General features: G+C 44.9%; 1 protein-coding gene across 2 annotated transcripts in view; it reads left to right on the plus strand.

The window, feature by feature from the left end:
• Positions 1–15,086, plus strand: part of Skap1 (src kinase associated phosphoprotein 1) — a 299,075-nt gene that overhangs the window by 32,204 nt on the left and 251,785 nt on the right. The gene's annotated exons all lie outside the window — the stretch shown is intronic.

Raw genomic sequence — 15,086 nt, forward strand, 5'->3', positions numbered from 1 at the left:
TTTTAATCAAGAAAACTAATGTCTAATGTGCTATTTGCACATTTGTGTATTCACAAGTTTAAAGATTTGCTTGTATCTCTGTGCCCTTAATATCTGTCTCTCTGTCTCTCTGTGTCTGTCTGTCTGTCTGTCTCTCTCCCTCGTGTGTGTGTGTGTGTGTGTGTGTGTGTGTGTGTGTGTGTGTGTGTGTGTGTGTGTATCTGTATACCACTTTGGTGCCGAGGCCAGAAGAGGGCATCAGATCCCCTGGAACTGGAGTTACAGAAGGTTGTGAGCTGTCATGTGGATGCTGGGAATTGAACCTGGGTCCTCTGGAAGAGCAGCCAGTGTTCTTAAGCACTGAGCCATCTCTTGCAGTTCCTAATTCTGCTATTTATCCTGGAGTTTGAGTGCCAGTAAAGAAAAACACAGGTACAAGATGTTTGTTTGATCTGTTTAAGTTTAAATGGCTCTCAAAGGCTCACAAATCATAGAAGTGACTTGAACACATCTTGAACAACGCGTCTGTTTGTTAGCTGGATGTGATGTCCTGCTCCTGTAATTCCAGCTCTCTGAGGCCAAGGCACAGGATTGTCATGAGTTTGAGGACAGCTTGAGCTGTAGAGTGAGACTCTCTAAATAAACAAATAAACAAATAAAATCCAAAACAAACGCACCCACCGCTGCAAACAAAAGAGAACATCTTCCTTTTTCATTCCCAGTCTTCCCTTCTGCTCAGGGATGGGGCAGTGACCTGGTGCGATGGATCAGTCAGGAAAAGTGCTTGGCCCAGGTCTCACAGCCTTAACTAGCTGGGCTCCATCCCAGACAGTTAAAGGAAAGGGCTGACTCAAATACTGTCCTGTGGCCTCTACATGGCACGTGATGAACACTCACACAAAGCGCACACATAAATAAATAACTGTAATTCCAGGAAAATTTTAAAGGAAAGAAGGAAGGTGGAAGGTAGTCTGGGACTGTAGCTTAGCGATAGATACTGGCCTAGCTTTCCTGAGGCCCTGGGTTCTGTCACCGACACCACAGATACACACACAAGGAGAAACCTACAGCAACTTCAGGCTTGCTCTCAGCTGATAGGTCAGTTATGTGTCAAGTGTCTGTACCAGCTGTTTGCCATTGAGTGACCGTGTGTGGAGACTTCACAGCGGTGCTGAGATCTGGGGGGGACTCTTCTTCTGGGGGACGGAGAGGTTATTGCTCTCACAGTCCATAGGTGAGGCTGATGCATCCTCACCTCCCGCTGGCTTCTTGGTTTAACTGGAAGAAGGATCACCTGAGGACACACGTTCTTGTATGGAAAGTTTCCATCCTTTCAAAGCAACCTTGATGAGTATAGGTCTCACTTGAACTTTACAATAATGTCTATTTTATTTATTCCTTCATTTGCGGGAGGTATTTGGGACCAGCTCCAAGATTATATCACCCCATTTCTTTTCTTTTCCATGGGGCCACTGTGATGGTATCAGTGAGTAGGAGCCTTTCCCTTTGGGCATCTCATAAAATAAATATTTATATGAGTAATTCAGAGATGTAATAATATCTTCATATTTTTTCATGCTAAGTAACAAGAGTAAAACAGTTTAGATGAAGAAATTTATTTCTTTTTTTATTGCATTATTTATTTGTGTGTGTGTGTGTGTGTGTGTGTGTGTGTGTGTGTGTGTACATGGAAGTGCCCTGTTGTGTCATGGTGTGCATGCGGAGGTCAGAGGACACTGTAGATTCTCTCCTTCTACCATATGGCTCCCAGGAATCCATGTCAAATAATCAGACTTTCTTTTTTAAGAAAAAGGTTTTCTTTCTTTCTTTCTTTGAGGACAAGTGGGAAAGAGGTATTGGCCTCCTCCTCTCCTCCTCTCCTTTCCTTCCTTCCTTCTTCCTTCCTTCCTTCCTTCCTTCCTTCCTTCCTTCCTTCCTTCCTTCCCTCCCTCCCTCCCTCCCTCCCTCCCTCCCTCCCTCCCTCCCTCCCTCCTTCCCTCCCTCCCTCCCTTCTTTCTTTCTTTCTTTCTTTCATTCTTTTCTTTCTTTCTTTCCTTTAAGGTTAGGACCCTTCATGAACTTACATGTCATCATGGTCATAGGGACCATGCTAATCTTATTCCAATTTTAGTATGTGTGCTGCTGAGCAGGCCCATATGATGATGATGATAATGGTGGTGATGATGATGATGATGATGATGATGATGATGATGATGATGATGATATGGAGGAGGAGGAGAAGGGAGTGGGGGAAGGAGGAGGAAGATGTTGAGATAGGGTCACATGTAGCCTAGGCCGGCCTTAAAATTGCTATGTACTTGAGGAGGACCTTGAACATGTGATCCTTCTGCATCTCTCTCCCAAGTGCTAGGATTACAGGCGTAAGTCACAGTACCTGGTTTTATTCGGTTCTGGGAACTGAACCCAGGGTTTCCTGCATATTAGGCCAGCACTCTTACTGACTGAACTACCACATCCCCAGATCCAAGGCTTTCTTTTTAAACTTTCAGTTGAAAGGATAGAAAATGTTTTCGGGCTGGAGAGATGGCTCAGAGGTTAAGAGCACTGGCTGCTCTTTCAGAGGTCCTGAGTTCAATTCCCAGCAACCACATAGTGGCTCACAACCATCTGTAATGAGAGCTGGTGCCCTCTTCTGGTCTGCAGTCATACATGCTGTATACATAATAAATAAATAAATCTCAAAAAAAAAAAAAAAAAAGAAAATGTTTTCTTAGACAATACTTTTACAGGTAATAATGACAGAGTCCTTAGTGTCTCTGAATAAATACCCAGTAATAAAACTGCACTCACAATCTTTTAATTTTGTATCTTTAAGATTTTAGTTCGAAGTTCAAGGAAATATACTTTTAGTTTTCCCCAGTGCTGAACTCCTTAGACAGAAAATGTGTTCTATCTGGAATAAAAAGGGGCCGGGGATGGTGGCACACATGTATAATCCCAACACTTGGGAGGGAGAGGCAGGCTGATTTCCGAGTTCAAGTCCAGCCTGGTCTGCAGAGTGAGTTCCAGGACAGCCAGGGCTACACAGAGAAACCCTGTCTCGAAAAACCAAAAAAGAAGACTAAAAAGGGGGGGAAAAGACATGACAGCCGGAAGACACGGGTTCACTGGGAGGGCATAAAGAATAGAGGTGGTAGGGTGGGGCGGGGGGAGGGGGGAATGCTGGCTGCTGTGGGGCATGCCTGTAAGTCCAGTCCTAGGGAGGCAGAGGCAGATAGCCACGGTTCGAGGCCAGCCTGGGCTACATAGTGATTCCCAGGCCAGACAGCCGTGTGTGCCTTGTAGTCTCAGCTTCGCTTAGGAGGATAGCTTGGGCCCAGGTGTTTGAGGCCTACCTGGTCAACATCATCAAACCCCATCTCAAAGAGAGAGAGAGGCAGAGGAGAGGGAAAAGGAGAGGACGGGAGGAAAAGCAGGAGGAAGGGGAAGGATTTTGCAGTGTGACGCAGGCAGCGGCCAGGCGATGCTTGTACTGTCAGGTAAGCGAAGCCATTAGAATATCTTCAATAAGCTGCATGCTGCCTTTTAACTAATGAGTTAGGTCCCTGAGATTTGCTTTCCTCCTCTTAGAATTTGAGTCTTCATTATCACTCAGGCACATTCCTATTATCTAGTCGGTGTGGATTTGTCTTTGTCTCGGAAAATCCTCGGCGTCAAATTTTTAATGCACGGAGCCTTCCTATTGTCTGTAAGTGGAGATGCTTAATCCGTACATTGTGTGGAAAGATCATTTGTATGAAAGCACTGTCTTCATTTCACGACCGTTTGCTCTGCCCTTGATTTAAGTCTCATTAGGTCCCCAGCTAGTCTTTTGTCCCAGAGCTGTGCTGTGCTTTCCTGCTTATCAAAGGCCAGTGGGGGAAGATGCCTCTATGCTCATCTGTTTGTGGGTTTCCAGGAACCTTGTGGCTTGGAGCCTTCCTGGTTGTGGTTTTCTGTAATTTGCGTGCTTCCCTTATTTCTGGTATAGACCCACCCTGGAACCACTTTCTGTGATTCAGTGGAACTGGAGCCGAGGAGGGGAGGGGAGCATCGGAGAGCTCAGGGTCAGCTGACAGGAGCCAGACTCTTTGTTCTAACGCCGTTTCTATAACCTTGACCGAATCTCTTGAAGGTTCTAACGATGACCTGAGCTTCCTTTCTAGATTGCCTGTCGGAATTTTTTTTTTTTTAAAATGAAAACAAACGCTATGAAAATGCAAGCACTATTATTGGAAAAAACAAATGTTTATTGTGCGTTTAAAAACAAAGCAAGCATTGCTAACCAAACCTTGAAGCCTCTCTTAGATTTCCTTTATGATGTCACTCTGTTTTTATTTTGTTTTGTGTTTTCCAGCTTGAAAAATGATTGAGGAAGCTTCATGTCTTGGGATTTTATTTGGTTTCATGATTCCGTTGAAAATGAGTTGAGCCTAACATGGGGTTTTATCATTGCACTACGAGAATCATTTCTTCTTTGAGGCGCTGCTCTCCCACTGTGTAGCCTCATCTTGTCTCCTGAAGTGCAGCGCGAGCAGGGCTGATAATGAACCCTGGTCCTTATCACGCTCAGCAAAGGCTTCAGAGAAGACGGGAAAAATCAATCCCACAGGAACCTCTGCATGCTCATATCCATATTTAACCCCACGCATTTAAAATGGAAATGAGCTATCTCAGGGCTTCAGTTTTTTGATTTACACAAGATTGTCACCACCTCCTTGGCAATGGGGATGTTTTACAGACCAACCGCTGACCGGTTTGGGAAGATCTCAGCCTATTGCCCAAGGGCTGATGTTGCTTCTTCATATTTCTTTCAAAACACTCAGCCCTGTCTTGCAATGGCTTTGATTATCTGGGCTTCAAAGGGTGCCCCTTCCAAGGCCAAACTTCTGAAGGGGGAAAAAAATCAGCTTAAGAGAACAGCCTATGAAGGAACAGCTACCCCTGTGTGCAATTGGTGGAATCAGGTGATTAATAGGGAATTTACAAGCCGGTGATACCGTGGGCTTGCAAAGAAACTCCAATATGATGTAGTGCTATGTGCTACATAGAATCTGCACTTGGAGTGACCTAGTCAACCCAGCCTTCAATAGCTTTGCTGAGAACACACTGTGGCCAGTATAAGATTAATAATTAAACTCTCCAACTCAAGCTCCCTCTTGACTTTGTGAGCCTTGTGAAGGTTTTCTCGATAATTTACCAAAAAAACCCATTTGTGCTCACATGCCCTCCAATTAGCTATTTCTCTAATTAACGAGTGACTCATTTGTGAATCCTGCCCTAACCACAAGGCCCGTTTTTCCATTTTGTGAATTGGGACTTATCACATCTACCAAGTGCTTTTTGTTTTTTTGTTGATGAGAGAACGGATGCCCAAGACATTACTCAAAGTAGCGGAATTAATAAAAGATTAAGATGTAGAATTCAGGATGTCTAATTGGTTAATTTATTCAGCTAAATCATTAAAAATGAAATGGCATCTTTCAAAAGATTATTGGTTCAAAAGAATTATTGATAATTGCTGAAGTCTAGTTAATTATAGTCATACAAAGTGTTTGTGGATGGAATAGACTGCTGGTGCTTATGTCTGTACAATACGGATGGATGGACAGTATGTAACAAGCAAGCCTAACAAGCTATGAATCTTGAGTCTAGGTTGTGGCTAGATATTGGGCTTATTTCAACTTTTATGCATATTTGAAAGTTTTTATAACGCAGTAGTATAAAAATATCCAGTTGGTTTGACTTAGCAATTTAGAAACCATTGACTTTATTCACTGTGGTCTTGAAAAATCACAGACTTCCTTAATTTGAAATGTAATAACACATATTTGAGGTTTTTAAGAGTGGTTTTCTAGGAATAACTTGATTGTTTTTGGTTAATCTTGAGCTCAGGGATAATCCTCTAGTTTGTTATTCCTGACATAAGTAACAGGAAGTAGCTAACTTTTATTATACTTCTTTAAAACTTCTAGGCCAGCAATTACTGAGAGTGGAAATTCGATTCAAACATTCTGCCCAGGAGATCTTGAAATTTTGATTTTTTTTTAAAAGGAAAGGCAATTTCTGACTTTTCTCATAAATTTGATAAAAGGAAAGCTAATATGAGATTGGTAGTCCAGTAGGAAATGGAAGTCAATTTTACATTTTTTAAATCATTTTATGGTATTACAAATGACAGAGGTCAGAAACAAAGCCCTTATTCTTTTATTGAACTAGAATTGAAAGTGGCAGGAAATCATTTTGGCCCCAAGTGCAGTAAATGTTATCACTAAAACATGTTCGGGGGATATTAGGACAGTCTCTCAAGCGCCAGAGACGAGAGTTCACAAAACAAAAACTGATTCTTTCTCTGTCCTTATCGTGAAGTTATTAGATGTACAGGAGATGAAAGTATCCTGGTTCTAAGAGGACAGGGAATGGAGTCTGCGTTGAAAACCAATAACGTCTTTATTCTGGCGAAGCGAAATGCAGCAAATGGGTGGTAGGAGTTCCTCTGTGGGAGCTCAGGGCTGAGGGCTCCTGAGCCAGCCCCAGGGCTGCGGGATCCAGGACTCACAGGGTAGTGAGACACTGAGGGAAACGGGAGGGGTGGAAGTGATGTTGTTCATCGGAAGAACTTTTGGGGGAACTGGAGAGATGGCTCAGTGGTCAAGAGCACTGGCGGCTGATCTGGGTGAGAGGGGAGCTGGGGGGCGGGGGATGCTGGGAGGAGTGGAGGGAGAAGAGCCCTGGCTGCTTTTGCAGAGGACCCGAGTTCAATTCCCAGCACCACAGGGCAGCTCACAACTGTCTGTAACTCCTGTTCCAGGAGTTCTGATGCCCTCTTCTGGCCCCTACAGGCACCAGGCATACATATGGTGCATACGCTGGTATGTAAATAGTACATAGACATACATGTAAGCAAAATACCCGTCCACATGAAATAAAATAAAAATATTTTTAAAATGAAAAAAAAAAAAAAAGCCAGAAGGTTTTATTTAACAAGAGATTAAACCGGCAGCACCAGCTTCTACTTTGCTGTGAGAACCCGGTAGGAGTGAGCTTGCAAGTCCACCTGGGAAAAACCAATCACGTTGGAGTGTGCAGTGTGATTATGCTTCAGAATTTTGTGTAAATGAAGCAGGTTGGCAGACATATGTTTGCTGATCCAAAAAAAAAAAAATGATTAAAATTCAGAATAAGTGCGACTCTTGTGAAATTAAGTTTTCGGGTTCCAGCCAGTGTTCTGTACGGCCATATGGTATAACCAGAATTAATTGCTGTTCCCAGCCTCTTATTCTCTTACTGAATACTTAGGTGCCCTGTTTGAAACACCAGAGGTTCCACAGATGCGCTTAATCACACAAGATAGCCGGCTGACAAGTGTGGGAAGTGTGTGTAGCTAACAGTTGCTTAGAAGAAACTTCTAATGTCTTCTCGCGTCCCTTCTTGCTCCACCTCTCACTCTGTGCTCTTTACAAACATACGTATACTAATATTAATTAACATATTAACTAATATATATTTAATATGTTAAAGTTAGAAAATGGATGGGTGGATAGGGAGTTTAGAAAGGGATGAAAGAGTGTAAATAAGAAAGATGAAGCAGGGGATATTCCTTGCTCATGTTTAGCTCTTTGGTGCTCCTAGAAGCCTGGCAATGCAGAGTCCCAGGCTCCAGGCCAGCAGACCTACTGAAACAGAATCTGCATTTAATGACTCTGATCTAACAATCTAAGTGAATCTGTGGCGAAAACCTTCAAGATTCCCGTCTCTGTAGTGGAGTCCCACGGGAACGGACACACCAGTCACCCCCTTCCTCTCTGTGAGCCGCCAGCTCTCTACCTCTGGCTCCCTTCCCTGTACTTCCTCATCCCTGCCACCCTGTGTTTCCTAACAGCTACCTTCTGGACTCTCCCCTGCGTCTTCCAGAACCCATGTCCTTCCTGGTGCAACTAGACCCACTGGATCCCCGACCTCTTTTCTCTCTCTCTCTCTCTCTCTCTCTCTCTCTCTCTCTCTCTCTCTCTCTCTCTCTCTCTCTCTCTCTCTGTGTGTGTGTTTCCAGAAGTGCTTTTTCCCTTTGAGGTCTGGCCTGATGGCTTTGCAATACTTTGTACCTCTGTCGACAATCTTTGGCATCCAGAACCCTTCCTCATTCTATTTGAGAATTGGTGTGTTTGTTTGCTTGTTTTTCAGACAAGGTCTGACTGTATAGTTCTGGCTGACCTGGAACTCACTATGTAGACCAGGCTGGCCTTGAACTCACAGAGATGACTGCCTCTGTGTCCCCACGTGCTGAGATCAAAGGGGTGCACCACCATGCCCCATACCCTGCCGAGGACGGAAGCATTGACAGACTGTCACGGTGACTCTGCTCCTGCTACCACCCCTCTGTTTTACCTAAAGTTAGATGGTCCCCTCCTCATCACAGCTCTCTGAACAGTATGTGAATGTGCTCAACCCCCTCCTCAGGTTAAAAACACGGTGCGTCTTAAGGGGCCTTCCCTCCCTAGCTGCTGTCTTTTCTCTTGTCCTGAACAGGCAGACATCTTGAAGTCTAGACCGTTCACATCTGCTTTCCTCTTCTCTGCTCCAGTCTGGGCTGTTTATGACCTTTTAATGCATCTTCTTCTCTAATAAAGTTACTCTCCTGATGGTCCAGTCACTCCAGTTGATGCTGCTGGTGTTTATCGTCTTCGGTTCTCCAAGTATGGGACGGCCTGGATTCCTTTCCCTCTCTCAGAAGTTCACAAGCCTGCCCCAGCGTGGATCTAGCTCCCTGTCTTTCGCTGTGTCTGTCTGTCTGTCTGTGCTCTTCCTTCAGGCTCCGGCTTGAGCTTATTTTGCTGCTCCGCCTGCTTCTTTCCCGGGCGCTCAGTTCTGTAGCTCAGCGGCAGTTTCGTCTTCGGGGCACCCAGCAGCATATTGGATGGCTCCTAATGGGTTTTTCATGAGACCTCCGGCTTCCCAGAGCTGTGAGAGCTCCTGCCGGTTCCCACCCGGCAGCCACCCTCCATTCTTCTAGCCCAGGGATGAGTCACGATGCCAGTCTTCGGTTGTTCCAGGGTTTCTGTGGAATATAGTTTGGGTCACAGAAGTGTAGGGTGAAGACCCCTGCTAGTCTCTCTCAGGGACGTCCTGCACTTGGGGGACAGCAGCACTGATGTGCAGCAGCAGTCTTTAGACACTGCTCTTGGTGTTCCATTGGAAGGATGGGAAGAGCCGGGTTCGGGACCAGCTCTGGAATCAGCCTCTAGACTTTATGTTTTGTGGGAAAATATAAACCCTATATTCATGTCTAAACTCCTGTCAGTTAGGTTTTCTGTTCTTGTTGCTGGAAGATTCCAGACTGGCCTGGATGTTGGTATTCTACTCGCCCATGAGTCTTCGGCTGTTATGCTGGGGCCGGGCTCTTAGAGCCCTGGGATCATTACTAATTTCTCTGTTGTCTATCAACAAGGCCTATTGACTATCACCCTAAATGTATGTTCCTATTTGTATCCATTCTGTCACTGGCTGACCATTAACCTTCACAAAATGGCTCAAGTATTGTGTGATCCCTCCCTCCCTCCCTCCCTCCCTCCCTCCCTCCCTCCCTCCCTCCCTCCCTCCCTCCCTCCTTCCTCTCTTTCTTTTTGAGGCAGAGTCTCGCTATGAAGACCAGCTGGTCTTCAATTCATAGATACCCACTTTCTTCTGTCTCCTGAGTGACAGGATTAAAGGTTTGCATCACCCATCATGTCTCTGCCTCAGCTCTGTGCTATTTCTGTTTATTCCGGTTTGTTTTCTTCCTCCATTTTGTTAAAAGAGCCAACTTTCACAACACACTAATTCAATCATCTGTGCTATAGGAAAGTTACTGATACAGACTGACAACCTGTAAGCAAAAAAGTGGGTTGAAAAAATATTAAATCTCACAGTGAAAAATCCCTGAAAACAACAATAACAGAAAGATCAAAATGTCCATGGTAGTAATTTCTGGCAGGTGGAGTTTAACATTTTGTTGTTGTTTATTTGTATTTTCTGACTCTCTGTGACCGTGAATATTTATTTAATAACATGTTACCGATATTCAAGTCCTTCACGGTTTTAAAAGCAGGCAGAGCTGGAAACGCCGGAAGGGTTTTGGTTCCCAGGTGGGATAAGGGCTGGTACTGAGGCGAAGGAGCTGGAGGGATTGAAAAGGGAGCTTTAGCTGTACAGCTTGGCCCAGGTCACTCTGTGTAAACAAGCGGCTGTATCTGGAAGTGTTTTATGCTATGCTTCAAAACACACACACAAAAGTGAAATCAATTTTGGGCCATGTGAGATGCTGTCCTTTGAATACTTCCTGATGAGCTGGGGATTTTTTTTTTTTTTTTTAAGTAAAGGAAGTTCACTGCCAGGGTCCTCATGAAATGAGGTATCACTGACAGAGCAACTTCCGTTTCTGAGCTGTTATCCCTTTGAGCTAACACAGGATGAATTCTTCATTAGAAGGGGATTAGCACACTCTCTAAGCCTATTTAGCAAGGCATTTGTATTTGTCCGACCACTTTTCCAAGCCCTGGTGTTTGAGTAAACCATTCACTTCCTCCTTCTCAAAACATCAGTCACCATGATTGATTTTTATGTTGGTCATAAAGAGAAATGGAATCAACTAAAAGCGGGTGAGGATTACAGGGTGGAAGTGGTTAATTTACTTAACAATATGTATCGGCCATTTGTTTATTCTGGGCTTGGTGCCAGGTGATTGAGACAGTGTCACGGGAAATATACTTGTTTTCCAAGCCATTCTGGAACCAGTCAGTGGCCAGAGTCATCATGGACACTCCTGCCCACAGATGTCGCTCCCAGAAGGCCTCAAATGTTTGGTTTTCATTTATTTTGTGTGTGGAGTTTTGCCACTTAGAGAATCGTTGGTGTTTAACATCCTCTTTTAAAATACAAATTCACCTAGAAAGGTAAGAAATTCTGTGTTGTTCAGTTTTCAGTCCTGTCCAATGATTTCCTTCTAACTTTTCCATTTTTCTGAAATGAGCAAATCCTGTGGCTGAGATTTGTGAATGCCCACCCCACAACGGCATCCATAGCACCACCTCCAAGAATTAGGGGACACTGAAGAACAGGGAGTGGAAAGACTGTGAGAGCTGGGAGATGGGGAGGAGGGCTATGAAAGCCCGTCTTTGGGCACTGTCTTTGTCAGTGTTCTATTGCCGTGAAGAGGCACCATGACCACGGCAACTCTTAAAAGTTTAACTGGGGCTTGCTTACAGTTCAGAGGTTTAGTCCATTATCATCATGGTGGGACATGGCAGCATCAGGTAGACTTGGTGCTAGAGAAGTAACTGAGAGCTCTACGTCCAGATCCACATGCCGCAGGAAGAGAAAGATACTGGGCCTGGCTTGAGCTTAGGAAACCCCAAAGCACACTCCCAGTGACACATGCCCTCCAACAAGGCCTCGCAATCCCTCTCAAATAGTACCACTCCCAGTGACCAAGCACTCAAATATGTGAGCAAGCCTATGGGGACCATTCTTGTTCAAACCACCACAGGCGTGGGGCATGGCCATTACATTCATGGACTCACAGTAGCTGTGGTTGCCTGCATGGGTCCTGTACAAAGCTGGGCCCATCATCGTTCAGCCATGGATGCAGGAGGCACTTTGGGGACACTATTGGCCAGGTCCCTTCTCAGGGAGCTATTGGCAGTTGCCAGCCGCTGTGGGAAGGACAGTCAGAGTCTTTAGTGATGCAGTCACTGGTGAATTGTTTATGTTTCCTGCAGCAATGGTTGTTTCCATATTCATCCCTTCTCAAGAGAGTCTGGTTAAACCCTGTGGGTCACCAAACAAAAGAGACGTGTAAGTGGAAAGGGGACTTGTTGGGAGCAGGGATTAGTGGGGATTGGAGGGGGAGAAGGGGATGAATAGGACCAGAATTTATGTACACATGTATGAAATTATCAAAGAATAAATGAATTAAAGAGAGGCACAGAAAGAAATATAGGCTGAGCCTGGGAAATAAAACATTTGAAGATTGAAGAGGCAAGTTAGTGACATTCCCCTCTATTTTAAGTCTTATATTTCATCTTTTTAAAAAAGATTTTTAGGCTGGGTGGTGGTGCCTAAATCCCATTAGGCATTGCATGCCTTTAATCCCAACACTTGGGAGGCAGAACCAGGCAGATCTCTGTGAGTTTGAGGCCAGCCTGGTCTACAGAGTGAGATCCAGGACAGCATCAAAGCTACATAGAGAAGCCCTGTCTTGAAAACACACACACACACACACACACACACACACACACACACACACAGAGAGAGAGAGAGAGAGAGAGAGAGAGAGAGAGAGAGAGAGAGATTTCTAAAACTTACTTATAATTAGGTGTATTTGTGTGTATCTCTGTGTGGGTGTGTGCACACAAATGCAGGTACCCTCAGAGGCCAGAGATGTCAGCTGTCCTGGAGCTGGAGTTAGAGGCGGCTGTGAGCTGCCTGACATGGGGACTGGGACCCAAACTCAGGTCCTGTACAAGAGGAGTTTGTGCCTTCAATCACTGATCTATCTCTCCAGTCCTTTTTATTTACTTATTTTAATTGTGCTACAACAGATGTTTCCAGATTCTAAAGAATGAAGAAATGAGAAAACGCAATGGCTGTAGGTGTGTTGAAGCCCACTTGTGAGCAGTATACAGTGTGAGCTAGGGACACCGAGGCTCAGCACAGCAAAGGGAGATGAAGACATCAGGCGCTGTCACAGCTGCCGCAGAAGGGGGATGGTTGCAGCCTGCGCTCATGCACACGTGTCAGGCACCAGCCCTGGGTCTAAACTTCTGCAGATAAACTTCCTTAGTTTTTACAGCAGATGTTCGAGGTGCACACTGTTAGACTCTCCATTTAGCAGATGAGAGATTTGAAGTTCAGAGAAGTACCTCATGTGTTCAGGGTTGCACAGCATGAGACTCTGGAACTGGAATTTTAATCCACGTCATGTCCAGCCTTTAGTGAGACTCAGTTACCTCATAAAAAGAATAAGGAACTGGCACTGTTCAGTCACTTCGGAAAAGTACACATTGCTAAATCCTACCTATTACTTGTGTGCAGCGTCGACATCAAAAGGAATAACACCGGTTTATTCATCTATAGGCTCAACAAAAGGTTGCTGGGCATACACTACATACAAAGTGTTTTTTTTTTTTTTTTTTGCGGTGAACACAACACAGGCCTTTTGGAGCAAGAGACACCGAATGCCTATAAGACTCTAATTTGTAGGATTATTGTTATGTGATGAAAGTGTCTAACATAATACCAGTTAGTAATAGATACTCAACAGATAGTTCCAAGAAACTCACAACCCAATGGGAAAGATAAAAAAGCATGCACAGGTAACTAAAATCCAGGATACACCAAGGCTATAGAAAGGGAGTAGACAGGTAGTCCTGGAAACGCTCAGAGAAGACTCCCGCTTCTGGTTGGAAGGCTGCAGAAAGCTGTCTGCAGTGAGTCGGCGTCACAGGCTGGCCCTGGTGAAAGGCGTGGGGTTTTTGGTGAGATACACTGCACACGGTAATAACTTATGCCTAGATGCGGAGGAGATGGAGGTGAGGTGTGTCTGGGAATCAAAGCATCATGGGAAAGGTGGCTAAAAAGGCAGATGGAATCCAATTGTGGAGAGTTCGGGCTGGATTTGAGGGGAAAAGCAGGATGCAGGGTAAGAGCATGCCAAGGAAGGATGCTTTATAGAGTTTTAGACAGTGTTCAGGTCTTTGGTATCAGGGTTGAGGCCACTGAGAGGCAGAAGGTGGAAAGAGAAGACTATAAAGGTTTTCTGAGTTCCTACGTCCTGAAAAATGAGCAGATTCTCCTTTGCTGCTCCTTCTGTTGAGAGTTCCAGCTTTGATGGTGCATAGAAAACACAGCACGTGTGATACATAGCGTTTCCTACGGACTGTGACCCTTGTGTCTGTAGGCAGCTGCATTCTAAATGGCTGACTGTGCTTCAGCTTTTGAAATGTGATTGACTTGTAGGCTGACTGTTTACTATGCCTCAATCGGTTAAGACAATTGACTAGATCTTTGAATCTGGCCCTGACAACCTACTACCATCCATTGTTTTGTTTCAAGAAGCAAAGTCCAAACACCTGGAAATGAATTTTTGAAATATAGCATATTTGTGAACCAGGATGTCCTGTTTAAAATTTACTTAGCAGGGCCTGGAGAGATGGTTCAGAGGTTAAGAGCACTGACTGCTCTTCCAGAGGTCCTGAGTTCAATTCCCAGCACCCACATGGTGGCTCACAACCATCTGTAATGAGATCTGGCGCCCTCTTCTGTGTTCATAATAAATAAATTAATTAATTAAAAAAATTTACTTAGCAGCCAGGTGGTGGTGGTGGTGCATGCTTTTAATCCTAGCACTCAGGAGGCAGAGGCAGGCAGATCTCTTGAGTTCAAAGCCAGCCTGGTCTACAGAGTTCCAGGACAACAGGATTACATAGTGAGACTCTGTCTTGAAAAAACAAAAAATAATGTAATAAAATAAATGAAAATTTCTTAGTAGGAAGTAATAGAGAGAGAGAGAGAGAGAGAGAGAGAGAGAGAGAGAGAGAGAGAGAGAGAACACACGTGTGCACCCATGCATGTGTCATGGCACATGTTTATAGGTCAGAGGGCAACCAGAGGAGGCTGAGCTGAATCTACCTTGGGTCTAGACCCCTCATCTTTTACTATGTTTCAAACAGTCCCTTGTTTGCCACAGTACATACCAAACTGGCCGGCCCGGGAGCTTCTGGGTATCCTCCTGTCTCCACTCCCACCTCACTGTAGGAGTGCTGGGATTACAGATGTGCAAACTGCATCTGGCTTTCAGTGGGGTTCTGGAGCCCAGACTCTGATCCTCATGTTTACACAGCAAGCGCCTTCCACACTGAACCATCCCCCTCCCCCCCCATCCTCAACTGAATTGTAGTGATGTAAGGAAAGGAATGAAAAGGGGTGTCATCATGAGCAGAGGCGTTGGTAAGAAAGAACTCTCCGTGCGACTGGGGATGATTTCGGGGAGGTTTGGACCGGCAGTACCTAAGACCTGATGGCCACTGACAGCACCCCAACCTTCCGGGGTAAGGGGTCGAGGGTGTGCTTAC

The sequence above is a fragment of the Peromyscus maniculatus genome, chromosome 8 (assembly GCF_049852395.1).
Source record: "Peromyscus maniculatus bairdii isolate BWxNUB_F1_BW_parent chromosome 8, HU_Pman_BW_mat_3.1, whole genome shotgun sequence".
NCBI lineage: Eukaryota > Metazoa > Chordata > Mammalia > Rodentia > Cricetidae > Peromyscus > Peromyscus maniculatus.